The sequence below is a fragment of the Petaurus breviceps genome, unplaced genomic scaffold, assembly GCF_028583685.1.
Source record: "Petaurus breviceps papuanus isolate PSGF00001 unplaced genomic scaffold, PetGlider_PUasm1.0 225, whole genome shotgun sequence".
In the NCBI taxonomy this organism is placed as follows: Eukaryota; Metazoa; Chordata; class Mammalia; order Diprotodontia; family Petauridae; genus Petaurus; species Petaurus breviceps.
In genome coordinates this window covers 11,367,690-11,379,614 of record NW_027185889.1, presented here as the reverse complement: position 1 = coordinate 11,379,614, position 11,925 = coordinate 11,367,690, and the positions used below count along the sequence as shown (strand labels likewise).

At 36.5% G+C, this 11,925-nt stretch overlaps 1 protein-coding gene and 1 long non-coding RNA gene across 4 annotated transcripts in view; one reads left to right on the top strand and one right to left on the bottom strand.

Moving 5' to 3' along the window:
• Positions 1–3,440, bottom strand: part of LOC138166678 (uncharacterized) — a 13,375-nt gene extending 9,935 nt beyond the window's left edge. Inside the window, exon 1 of the long non-coding RNA XR_011169690.1 lies at positions 2,352–3,440. This is a non-coding gene — a long non-coding RNA (uncharacterized lncRNA). The remainder of the gene's footprint in view (positions 1–2,351) is intronic.
• Positions 3,441–3,667: 227 nt separating this feature from the next.
• DCN (decorin) overlaps positions 3,668–11,925 on the top strand; it is a 50,599-nt gene continuing 42,341 nt past the window's right edge. The window contains exon 1 of one of the 3 annotated variants that reach the window (XM_069095144.1): positions 3,668–3,866. The gene's annotated coding sequence lies outside the window, so the exon portion shown is untranslated. The remainder of the gene's footprint in view (positions 3,867–11,925) is intronic. The other 2 variants (XM_069095143.1, XM_069095142.1) reach the window with 2 other exon arrangements.

Here is an 11,925-nt window from a genome sequence, read left to right as displayed (position 1 = left end):
TCTCCTCCCCTCTCCTCCCCTCCCCTCCCTTCCTTTCTCCTCTCCTCTCCTCTCCTCTCCTGTCCTCTCCTCTCCTCTCCTCCCTTCCCCTCTCCTCTCCTTTCCTCTTCTCTCCTCTGTTCTCCTCTCCTCTGTTCTCCTCTCCTCTGTTCTCCTCTCCTCTGTTCTCTTCCCCTCTCCTCCCCTCCCCTCTCCTCTCCTCCCCTCTCCTCCCCACCCCCTCCCTTCCTTTCCTCTCCTCCACTCCTCTCCTCTGTTCTCCTCCCCTCTGTTCTCCTCTCCTCCCTTTCCCTCTCCTCCCCTCCCCTCTCCTCTCCTCTCCTCTCCACTCCTCTCCTCTCTTCTTCCCTCTCTCATTTAACAGTGTTTTCCCATCTCTCTAGGATGGAAGTACTAGAGGTACTCATGAAACCAGTCCCACTATTCATCCATATGGCAGCTTTGAACTGCTTCATTTTTGACCTGGGCTGGTTCATGCTTTCTTAGGGAAAGTTCTTTGTCTTTGGGGAGTCATTGCACTGACAAAAAATCTTGGTATGGACACCCTCTTAGCATAGCAAACGGCAATTTGGAATGCTCAAGTTGAAGAGATATGCCAATTTCAGCTTCCTCGGTAGCTAGAATTACTGGCAAGAACCACCATGCCTGGTTAACTCTCCTTTTCAAAAATAGAGAGGTAAGAGAGGAGAGAGGAAGAGGAAGAGGGGGAGACACAGAGAGATGGAGAGATGAATAGAGATGCAGATAGATGAATATAGACAAATGAGACATTGCTAGAGACAGACAAATAGAAATAGATAGACAAATGCAGATAGATAGATGAAGAAATAAGTAAACAAATAGGTAAATATGTAATTAAATAATTTCGACGCTCTAGTTTTTCATGACCCTGAAGCCAGAAAGACCTGGGTCCCACCTTCATTTTTAACACACACATACTGTTTGCATGATCCATTTAATCTCTTGGTGTTCCAGGGAACCATCTAAGAAAATCAGTTGAAGAGGGGGCATGGGGTCTGCACATGCCTCTTATTGCAGTACACTAAATTACAAAATATTTGACTGTCCAGAACAAGCTTTGCCCATAGATATAGATGAGAAATATCTAGTAACAAATAACTGCTTTAATTTCAGGGGCATCAATAGGTCTTCCCCAGTCTTCAAATGAAATAACCTTCATAATGTACTTTTAAATCTTAAAATTAGCTCTGGCTGTCCCTACACTTGCAAACCTTTTCCTCTTCCTCTTGGACTACTGACCTCAGTGGCTTCTTTTAAGGCTCAACTAAAACCCCACCTTCTACAGGAAGCATTCCTCAACACCTCTTTATTCTAGTAACTTCAACTCTGTTAATTATCTCCTATTTATCCTATATATAGAACTTGCTTTGTTTATATTTACTTGCATGTTGCCTTCTCTATTAGATTGTAAGCTTCTTGAGGGTAGGGACTAGTTGGTGGGTTTGTTTTGGGTTTTTTGGGTATGTTTTTGTGTCCCAGCACTTAGCACAGTGTCTGATACATAGTAGGTACTAAATAATTGTCAATATTATTATTATAATTATCATCTCTATATATTTTATTCATAGAAATACTTTCCAGCACACCAATGATTCCATGCTCTCTTAGAATTAGGTATCCCTTGATACATGCATGATCATCCTGAGAACAGTCCGTATTTCTTATAGATTCACTAAAGGGGGTCCACCCAACGTGCTTGGGGCCTTACTCATATTCTTTGCAAATCTCTTGGACACCAAATGGATACCAAATGTTTATTCTTGCTAAGTGACAAACCCATCTGATTGTTCTACCCCACCCCTCCTCTCCCAGTTGGAATCAAATTGTATAATGTTAGGATTCTAATTCCATTATCTTCTGTGTGGCCTTCGTTAAACCACTTAGCCTCTATGGTCCTCAGTTTCTTCCTTTTTATAATGAGGGTATTGGTTTAGATGGTCTCTAAATTCTTTGACAGATCTATCATTAATTTTCTTTTCTTTCTTGAAAGCACTTTTTGTTAGTGAGAAAGCTTGAAGTAACACGTTACCAGAGAAGACAATGTGGGGGTACAGGGATGGGACTAGACAACTGAAGCAGAGTTTCACTGTCTTCAATTATGCCTCAGGTCAATAAAAGTCTATCCCTTTCTAGGCCCTTATAGATACCGTTACATACCTAACAACACCAACCCAAATAAAAAAAAAAGGTATAGAAAACAATTTGAGTAGGAGAGGGAGAGTTGTGCAACTTTCTTCTGGGTGGCAGTGTGGAATTTACACAGAAACTTAACAAGAGAGAATATAAATATAAAAGATTAGAAACCCACTCCACCCCCATCTTCACCCTACCTGAATTTAATTCTACCATGTTCTAGCAAGAGATTGCAGACCCTCTGTCTTTCTCTGTCTCTTTGTCTCTGTCTTCATCTCTGTCTCTTTCATGGTGGTGGTGGGGAATGTTATAAAGGAAAAGAGGGGTGCATCCTCTCATGTTTCAAAGAAATTTACTTCAGGTTTGCACCTGGTCACAGCCCAGGGGCAGGCAGAAAGATGCAAGTCAAAACACAGAGACATGAACTTTTCAAACTTTGAACAGAAAACTCAAAGCTTTTGGAACCAGGGAGTAGCTATTAATGTTCTCAGTGCTTTTCAGGGGCTAAGTAAACATCTTCTTGGAGATTTGGATTCTTTTCTCCCTCTTCTGATGTTTAGAAAGCTCCTGGATATCCATATTTAAGTCTGAACAAAGTTCTGGATTCATTTAAAAAAAAATAACTACATTCTCTTCAAACCCACCTCCCTAACCACCGAGCAATATATGATCAGCTTCTAGTTTATGTATGTTCCATAAGAATCCTGGTGTTCATAGTTAGATGATTTTTTTTTTTTGGTGGAACAGCGATGACGTTAGATCTATTGTGTTTTTTACATTTGGGAGGCAAGGTCTAGGGAGGAAGGAGGGGAATACACTTTTAAGGCTGTGTTGGTTTATACGAAACATTTCTGGTCATAAATGTCAGAATAATTTGAGTAATGAAAATAATAAGTGACAGGCTTTTCATATAAAATTCTGGCTTCCTTCCAGGATTCTTTAGGTAGCCATTCAAAATTCATAAAAATGCCCCTATAGCATTTAAGATGTAATACTTGAGTTTCTGTTTTGAAAAAAATGGCAGAGTGAAGCAAGAAAAGATTGAGTTTTTGTTTTTTTTTAACTGAAGGTTACTCACATATTTGATGCAGAACACATTTAGGATAAGTACAAGATAAATATCGGACTATTTGCTTGGCTTCCGGTTATTGTGAATAAGGTGGGGAAAATTCCTTTCAGGGTGATAAATGTTACTTATAAACTAGGATAGAAGAAAAAGATGAGGAGGAAATAAAGCAAATCCTTCAGTTACAAATCCTTTTTTTTTTTTTTTTTGGAAATGAGTCTACTAAATAAGATGAATCACAAGTCAAGCCCCTCAGCTTTTCAGCACAAACAGTTCGGGATGCTAAACAGATAAAAAAGAAATAAAGCAAATGAAAAAAAAAAAAAGCCCGATAAAGTTTCTGGCTACAATACAGGAGACATATCATTACCATATGATCTAATGTGGGTGTCAGCCTGGATTGTGTTCATTGAGGGAAACCTTTTTTTTTTTTTCCTTCCTCCTAACTGGGCTATGGAGTAGAAAGAAGCAAGAAGGCTTTCCACCAAGTGACAGCCACAGAGCAGTAACCTGCCCCCCTTCTCCTCCTCTTCCTCCTCCTCTCCACACCTGCAAACTTTTTTTTTTTCCCCTGCCTGGGTTGAATATTTAGTGTAATTACATCTCAGCTTTTGAGGGCTCCTGTGGCAAAGCCCTGGATGAAAAGGTATGGTTTTCAGTAATTGTCCCGCACGCTGCTGCACACTAATAAACCTTCGGTCAGTCGGGAGCAAAAGGGATGAGCTGGGGGAGGGATGGGGATAGAGGAACTAGGAAACTTGGAGTCAGGTTTAAAGCTACATTTTCTTACTTGCTTGAGAGCAGAAGTTGGGGAAGACATTTTTAAGAGCTTGAATACTTTGTTTTGGTATTTGTATGTTTTTTTTCCCTAAGGTTTGTTTCTCGAATGGATGTTTCTAAACACAGATGACTTTTTTTCTCACAATGAATATCTGTTTTTCTGCATGGCTATTGGTAATGAAATGTTTTGACTCTTTCACTTATGTTCACAGGGAAATGTTTCTGAGTTAATGCCAAGTCTAGCAGGATTATGAATTCAGGGTTCTTTTGGCTGTTGTTCCTATTTATTTGTTGATTTCTCCTTTTCCTGATTCCTAGTCTACTTTTAGCTCTTAAGCCTCAGAATAAAGTTACCATGGAGGGGAAGGAAGGGGGTGTAGTTGTAAAGATTTAATGTGTAGATCTGAAACTGGCATTCAAAGGGCAGATCAATGAAGGAGACTGATTCTTTGGGGAAAGATGGAAAAGTTCGCAGAACACCATGCCTCTGGACTTTAATATAAACAGTTTGCATGCCTGGAAGTGGGATTCTGTGGACAAAATACGCAGTGACGTTTGACATCTTAAATGGGGACGTGGCTATTTTATAAAACGAATTCACTATGAAATCAAAATGTGTGGTTTATTTTTCCCCATCATTTTTTAGGGGTGGTAACATGATGGCCCCCAGTAAAGTGGGATCCCAGGACTGTGGATGCCTGTGGCTTTTTTCTTCCCTTGACTATTTTAAGCTAAACCATAGCCAAGAGACTTCTATAGTTAACCTACTTATGGAGAAGTGTTTTGATTTCCTTGATTTTAATTGCTTTGCTTTATTTCTCATCCTGTGAATTGATCTGGGGCTGAAGGTTTTTATTCCCCTTCCCCAACCCCCCCCCCTTCTCTCTGTGTGTTTATTGTTTCACTTATCTCCTTCTGAGTATAAAGTTCTCTGGCCAAGCCCACTTTGATATCGATACCATAGGCATAAATGTCATGACAGAGACCTTCTTATTGCTGAAGCAGATAGAACAGTATTTCTGTAGTAACTTGAAAAAACAGGAATTATTCTGATGACATAAATTTGGTCTCTGAAATCAGTGGAAAAGAAGAATCTTACTAGTATATTCAATTTGCACGTTCATTGACTATTTAATTGGCAGGCCAAAGAAGAGGCACAAGATTCTAGATAAATCATCTCGAAATTCTTCTTACTTAGACTAGGTTCAGGATGTTTAAATAGACACAGCTCCTCTTTTTATATGTTAAGAACAAATGAGGTTGCATGCCTTTGTTCATTCACACTAATGGTAAGTCTCCCGAATGAAAAATAAATACATAGGACAGGATTTCTTCTTAGTGTATTTTTTCCCTTACTTGTACCACTTTAAGACCCACATAGCATATGGGACTCCTCGCAGGTTGAGTAATGATTGGGAATACCCAAGTGCATAATGAGTCATTGTTCCAAGACTCTGTTCCTTATAGGCATCTAAATGCCACTAGTAAGGGAAAGGAATTTTAGCAAGAAATTTGATGACATTTCTAGTAATTCTAAGATCTCTATCCCAACCCCCACACTGTACCCTGAATTCAGGATGCTTTAAATTCAGCAAGTCTTTATGCAAGGCACAGGTGTAAACTCTTTGGAAGGGACCATTTGAGGCATTGGAATAAGTAAATAATCGATCCATGGAAGGTTCTTCAAAAACAAAGATGCTTAGCAAACTGATATAGATTATGAAACAAATGAGATATTTTTTAGTGTTAAATTATGGGGAAATGGGCACAAGAATACATTAGAACATACACATACATCTCCTTTCCTGGTTCCAGAGAACTAAGATCATAAGATCACAGCTGGAAGGGACTGGAAGGAATATCCAAGGATATTCCAACATCCCTATTTTACTTATGAGCAAATTTAAAGAGACCTGGAGAGATTCAATGACTTGTCCAAGGTAACAGAGGTAGTAAATGGGAGCCAACATTGAACTAAGGTCCTCTACTTCAAATCTCTTGTTCCTTCCATTGTTTTGGGGGAAGGTAACACCTATAGATATTAGTGAAATAAATATAAAATATCATATATATATAATATTTATCATAGAATACATAACATTATATGTTATTTAAAATGAATAAATATTGTTACATGATATTTATCTGGGCTATTAATGTAGCTTATTAAAACTGCAAGTTCTTAGTTTAAATTTCCTTCCAAAGTTATGGAGAATTAAAATATGCAAACTGAGCAAACTTGTGGTAAACCTAAGCTCTGAGTTCTAATGTGTAGCAAACTAAAAACCATTCCCTATAATTTTGTCCTAGAGAGAGCTGCCAAACAGTAGAGTAGATTTTTAAAGGCAGTATTTTAACTAAAGAGAAAAAATGGACTTTGAGAGGATGTATATTAACATGGAATTGATTAATGATAGATTAAATAAACATCTAATTTTGTAGTTTGAAAAAGGACAGCGATGGACATTTATTATTTGTATATTGCATTAGAAATATAATAGGATAAATGAAGAATCAAAGTATAAGAAATTAAGATAAACTTGTGCCTTTTCCATTGGCTCTAAGGTAAAGATTCCCAGATGGCCAAATGATATTAGGAAATCAACAAGTTTAGCATAGGAAGAAAGTCACTGTATAATTTATTCAAAATAACTCTTTAGCTCAAAGTAAGGATTTGCAGTCTTTAGGCAAATCTTTGGAATATAAAATAAGAACCAGTTGAGACAAACAGCTGTTTTTCTAATATCTGTCATTGGCTCTTAGAGCATCTGGGGAAAAATGGTATATTCAAAGCTTAAACTTTCAAATTTTAAAATTAAATTTATTTTTAAAATTTGACTGATTAAATCAGTAAATAACTTCATCAAGCCAGTCATCTAAACATCAATTATATTTGGGGAAAAAAATTTCTATATTGCAGCTCTGCCATTTCACAATACCTAAGACAGTATACTGAGTACAGAAATGATATAGTCCATTTTCCAGATTAGCAAAGAATGTGCTTGGCTGCATAAGTGGACCCATATTCATTGTCAGTTTTTACTAAATTAATCATCTGTGCAGTAAAAAATGGCCAAATATGTCACTCGATTACCTAACCATTCAATAGATTAATTTATTTAAAAAGACAAAAAAGAGGGGGAAAACCTCACTAAAAACAATATGTTTTTATTGTTGACATATACTTCCCTCAGAAATTGGAAATTGAGAAAAGAAGCAAGTGGAAGGACTGTAATAAGGATGTTACAGAGTCAGTCCATCCTCCAGATGAGGAAAATGGGCCACCAAGAACCCTTCTCAAGGTCATAAGTAACAGATACAGGATGAAAATCCAGATTCTCTAACTTGAAATCCGCCACTTTTTTGCACACCACCACTTTTCTACTCTGATAATTTTGCAGATTCCTTTTTTTTTCTTTTTGGAGGGCAATTGGGGCTAAGTGACTTGCCCAAGGTCACACGGCTAGTTTTTGTGTTAAGTGTCTGAGGCCAGATTTGAACTCAGGTCCTCCAGACTCCAGGGCTGGAGCTCCACTCAATGTGCCACCTAGCTGCCCCGTGCAGTTTCCTTTTAAGTGAATATAAAATAGGTCAATATAATTTATAGATCTATTTATCTATTGTCGTCGTCATCATCATCATCATAACCTCTCTCTCTCACTTTGTCCTTCCCTCCCTCCCTCCATTAAAATCCATCTAGCCCATCAACCTCATTCAGTAGGTGAGAAAAATGAGACTTCAGAAAGTTTATGCAATTTTTTTCCAAAGTCACAATGGCAATGAATGGCCGAATAAAGCTTTGAACCCAGGTCATTTGGCTCTAAATCTAGCAATCTTTCTACTATACCATTTTTCTATCTCACTATCTATCTCCATATATGTATGTAGATTATCAATCTAAAAATTAATCAAATTTAATCAATCTATCAACCAATCTAATCTAATCAATCACCAGTCATTAAGCACCTAGCTTTTAAATTGAATTCATGGTCAACTGAATCAAAATACTAAAATAACTTAAGTGAATTGAATCTTGGGTTTAGTGAATACATAGTTGAATCTGCTCTTTGTAAGTCACATAAACTCTCTGGGCCTCAGCATCATGGGGTAGGGGAAAGAATGATGACTTTGGAATCACACCACATAAGTTCAAATCCTGGCTCTAATTCCTACTATCTGTATGATTTTGTGCAAATTAGCCTCGCTTGGCATATTTGCTTCTGTGTAACAAAAAATGAGAGGGCTGGATATCACACACACACACACACACACACACACACACACTATTTAGGCTTATCTCATCTTCAAATGACTCATTAAGCAAAAGATTTTTCATATTTTAATGATACTTAAATTTGTTTATCACCTAATTGCTTCTGAATGTGTCATTCATCATCTTCTACCTAGGAAATCTCTATATTAAAGAGGGAAACAAAACACTTCTTCAATATTAACTGAATCTGACAGTATATGTAATGCTCCACCTCTACAAAGATGGAAGAGAGGTTCATTTTATGATCTCTTCTTTGGGACTAGTCTTGGGACCAGTAGTTATAATTACACAGCCTTTAGTTTTATCATTTTTTTGGTCATGGTTTCAATTCTCATGGTAGTATTTTTTATGTATATTTTTTCTTGGCTTTGATTCCTACCTCTGCATCAGTTTATATAAATCTTCCCATGATTCTCTAAAACTTCGCAGTTATTATTTTGCACAATAATATTCCTTTATCTTCATATACCACAACTTCTTCCACTGTCCAATCAGTGGTCACCCATTTTGTTTTCCACTTCTTTTATATGATATTTGACTTTTCACATATAAATAACTTGGACACTGAAAATAGCAGAAAATGAACATTTATGCATTGAAAACTGATAGAATCCATAATCTCCCAGGAAAATGTGAAGGTGAGACACAGGCTCTAGAGAAGTGCTTCTCAGATGATTGTAAGGAGAGAATCTATTTGAAGACAGAACAGGCTGAAGTGATAGTGTTGACAGATCATTATACTCAGTTAACTAATTTATATGTAACTGTATTAGAATTTTAAAGTTGTCAATTAGCAAAATTGTAAATCAAATAACTGTTTGGGAACCATAGGAAGATTATATGAGGATTGTTGAGTTCATACCTGACAGATAGAAGCATTTTTTGGTTTTTCTTTCATGTAGTTACTCATTTCTGAGTAACTAACAGCAGTTTCTGATTTGAGGCATTAAAAGTTATTAAGAACCTTGTAGAAATACTTCTGACCAAGATGGCAATTTGAATAGAAGCAGGCAGATCAGACCTCATACATTGGTTTATAAAAAATTAAAAATCTCACTAGGGCAAATAATGATTAAGGAATTCAATGAGAAATTTCAAAGAAGAAAAAATAGTTATCCAGTAGCTTAGTCCCAACAGGTACTGGCAAACAACCCTAAAGGTATCTCCTAGTGTGACTAGGGATGTGTCAGAGACACATATAGAATTTGGGGAGTCAGAATAGAAGGGATCCCCCAAAAATGCCAAAGTAGTTGAAAACCTACAGCTGAGCCACTAGAAGAATAACCAGGTCACCAACAACCAGTGTGGTGTGCCTATGTTTATGGCAAAGCTTAGATTGAGAGATCCCTAAGATCCCTAGCACTGAATTTTGAAATGCCATAAAGAGCCCTGGAGGTCTAGTGGTCTGACTGTTTTAGATTCAGGATTTGAAGACAAACATCAGGAGGTAGAGATCAGTGCAGGAATTCAAACGACTTAGCATGAGATGAAGCAGAGACCACCATCCCACTCAAAAGTGCTGTGCTGGTGGGATCTAGCTATGACACAAAACTAGACCAAGCTACTATATGTATATTAGATCCAGAAATGTCCCCAAACTTGGGCTAGAAGGAGATGGTGACATCATGACAACTTCCAGGAAAAACTCAAAGGAGAAAAAAAATGATTTTCTATAAGGATCACAGAAATACCTAGAAGAAATGATTTTTTAAAAAGATTTTTAAAAATGAAATAAACATTCTGGAGGAAATACATAGAATAAATATCCTAGAAAATCTGGTGGTTATCTATCCTTACCCAGTGACAGGCTCTCATGGAATCTGTAGATTTAGTAGAATATACCAAAGAAATCAATGACTTTATGAGACAGAAAGGAAAAAAAAAGAAAAAGAAAGTCACAAAATTGAATAAAATATAAAGATATTTGAGGTAAAAATCAACTGCCCTAAAAGCATATAAAGGAGGGATAATTTGAAAATTACTGGTATTACAAAATATTAAAGATAAGTTGTGACTCAAAAGAAGATATATAAGGAGACACTCCCAACCCACTCTTTTCAGGAGGTGTGAGTTCCACAAATATTAAACATTGCACATATTTTCATACTTTTTCAACTATAGAAAAGTTATTCTGATAATTTTCTTCTCTTTTTTTGCCCCTTCTGTGAGAGGGGATAGAAGAGATACTGGGGGAAATTATGATGACATAAAAGACAGAAAACATCAATAACAACTTATTTAACAAAAGAATTATTGGACTGCCTAAAATCATGAAAACAACTCCCCAAATGTCCAGATCTATTAGAAAAAGAAGGCCAAAAGGGGCGGCCAGGTAGCACAGCGTGTAAGAGCACCGGCTCCAGTATCCGGATGACCTGGGGATCAAATCCGGGCTCAGATACTTAGCACCACACCCAGAAATAACTGGTCGTGTAACCTTGAGCAAGTTACTTAACCCCAATTGCTTAAAAAAAAAAAAGGCAAAAGTAAAAGTAGAAAGAATCTACCTACAATTTTATTAAAAAAAAAAAAAAAGAAAAGGAAAAGTCCCAGGAATGCCAAGGAACCGCAATTAGGATTGCACAAGAGCTGGCAGGTTTTACAAAATTGAAAAGAGAGTTTGGACTTAGATGATCCAAAAATTAATGGATTTGGTATTACAAGCAAAAATAAAGTAGCCTGAAATGCTAAATATAATCCTACAGGGGAAAGATGAAACAAACCAAAGAAGTCATAAATCTTAATGGAGTAGAAAACTTTTAAACATTTCCAATGAAAAGACCAGAGTTGAGTAGGAACTTTGAATGCAAAAACAAGAGTCAAGAGAAGACTGGAAATGTATTTTTTGCTGGATTTTTAGACACAAACCTTAACTGTTGATAGTGATAAAATATATTCCAGGTTATTGAAGTGATAAGATCAAATGTTGCAAAACTTCCACAATCCTCACAGTTAAAAGAATGTGAAGTTTCATCACTATCCCATTCAAAAAAAAATTTGAAGATAAATTGTGTTTCAAGAAAAAATAAATAAATGTGGCAAGTTACAGTGTTTTATTTAATGTTCTAATAGCAATGCATTATTAAATGTCAATTAACTAGTCTTAACATTTAACCTTTGCTTGTATAGGAATTTTGGAAAGTGTAATTTTATTTTTCTAAAGTTAATATAAGTTTTGGTACCTCTTATTAGAGGTAAGCAATGTGCCACAAATCATTCCTCACACCTATATGAGCCCTGCTTATCAGTATTTCAGTATTTTTTTCTCTTCAAAGAAGAATGTTCAAATTGCAGCAGGAAAACTGCAATCTCTTGAAAATAAAAAAAAACTGCTAACAACAACATCAGAAAGGCAAATGCATTAAAACTACTTCTGTCTGGTAAAAAACCATTTTTATATCCATTTAGAATGAGATTATAAGAAAAAATACATAAACAATGTGTGATTTTTATATGAATTCCTTTAGAATAGTTAACAAAAAGAACATGAAGGAGAGAGAGGAGAAGAGGAAGAAGTAGGAAAAGAGAGAAGGGAAAGGAAATGGAGAAGTAGAAGAGGAAGAAGATGAGGAAGAAGATGAAGAAGAGGAAGAAGAAGAAAGAAAGAGAGAGGAAGGAAGGAAGGAAGGAAGGAAGGAAGGAAGGAAGGAAG